Consider the following 1753-nt stretch of genomic DNA (forward strand, 5'->3'; position numbering starts at 1 on the left):
TGAACCATATCTGCGGGGTTATGAGGAAGCTTGAGAATGAGTATCTCAGTTGAATAGAATTGTATTGTTCTTTTTGTTGTATGTATAAATTTCTGGTATGAGAATTGTGCCTAATTGTGGTGTCGTTACTTAACTGCGTAAAGTGACATATTAGAATTTAAGTAGAATATGTGTGGATGGATGTGGAGTACCCTTTAGAAACTGTATGGGGGATTTTATGGTATGTAAGTAGTGTTCTTGAAAAGAGGTGAGGTAATGGTCTTATTGGAATCCTGATTGTAATATCGTATGTGTAAGCAGGGGATTGACCCTTGTATGCTTAACCTCCAAATGTACATGAATGAGTACTTACTTTGGTTGATGCTTGTTAATTTGATGATTGGATGTCTATAGTGTTGTAAATGCTTGTAATTGGTGATCTGGATGTAAGATTAAGTGATTGGATGTGTTTGGAAAATCCTTGGAAGTGCCTAAACCAGTAGAAGGCTGTTTTTACTGGTGTGGCGCCTGGCGGTAGGAGAAGCTCTACTAGGCGGTAAGCCACGTAACAGAGAGGATTGTGAGGACAGGCGCCCAACGGTAGAAAGACACCGCTAGGCGGCCTGGAGCGTGTTCGCCTAGCGGTTCCTAGATAGGCGTCAGGCGGGAGTGCAGTGGCAGGGGTCCTTTGCAGATGGTTTTGCATGGACGTTTCCTTTCCTCTTTCTTGGTAGCTTGGTCAGGGATATGCTGGATTGGTTACAAGCGGGGAGGTTCGTAACGGAGTTGTGAGATGCGTGATTGATGCGGGCGGGGAGGTCCATATCGGTTGTACTCTTGTGTGGGGATACGGGCGGGTAGGTTCGTATGTTTCGAGCTCACACCTGAGGCTACTATGAGCGGGGAGGTTCATAGTAGGTGTTCACGCATGTTGGATTACGAGCGGACAGGTTCGTAGAGTTGGACTACGGGCGGGAAGGTCTGTAGAGTTGGACCACGAGCGGGTAGGTTTGTGGGAGCATGATAATCCCTAAGGACCAAGGTTGTGGTTGAATTTTCTCTCATATAGGTTATGAGATTGGAAGTATATTGTGGTAACAAGTGTACCCACTAAAATGAATTAAGTTAGATTGGGTAAAGAACGATTTATTTTATCTTATGATTATACTGTGTTCTTTTCAGCTCACCCTTTCTTGTTTGTGTGTTTGTGTTTGGCGATGATCACGTGACTTGTTACGTGGGAGCATACGTGAATTCAGGTGATCATGCTGATGCTTAGCGACAGAGCGGGGCTACCGATGGGGGATTTTCATTATGCTATGCTTTCCTACATTTTGTAATAGACATTATGATGTTTTATCCATTATGAACTTGTAATAAAGATGAGACAATATGAATGGATTATAGCGAGACAAGTTTTAAATTTCCCGTGCTTGGGAACTTATTATAATGTCTGAATTTCTTAAAGTATATTTTGTGGAAATGAGTTTTATCTAGTAATATCAACCTGGGATGTTACAGACACGACTCATCCGGATAAATATAATCTGGTCGGATTCAGCGGATGCTTGCACTTGTGGTGGATTACCCTATTCATCCCCGAGCTGCTCACCCCCGAGCTAAGTGTTACAAGTGTAACAATGTTTCAATCCCCCACACACAAGATTAGCCCTTAATAAGTTTCAGGCCTCCTGCTACTCTCACCACAAGAGTTAGTCCGCTCTAAGTGAGACTAACTGACTCCTTAGAGTGTCAGGATGTAACCTTACCTTGA

This window comes from Vigna unguiculata, chromosome 8 (assembly GCF_004118075.2).
Source record: "Vigna unguiculata cultivar IT97K-499-35 chromosome 8, ASM411807v1, whole genome shotgun sequence".
In the NCBI taxonomy this organism is placed as follows: domain Eukaryota; kingdom Viridiplantae; phylum Streptophyta; class Magnoliopsida; order Fabales; family Fabaceae; genus Vigna; species Vigna unguiculata.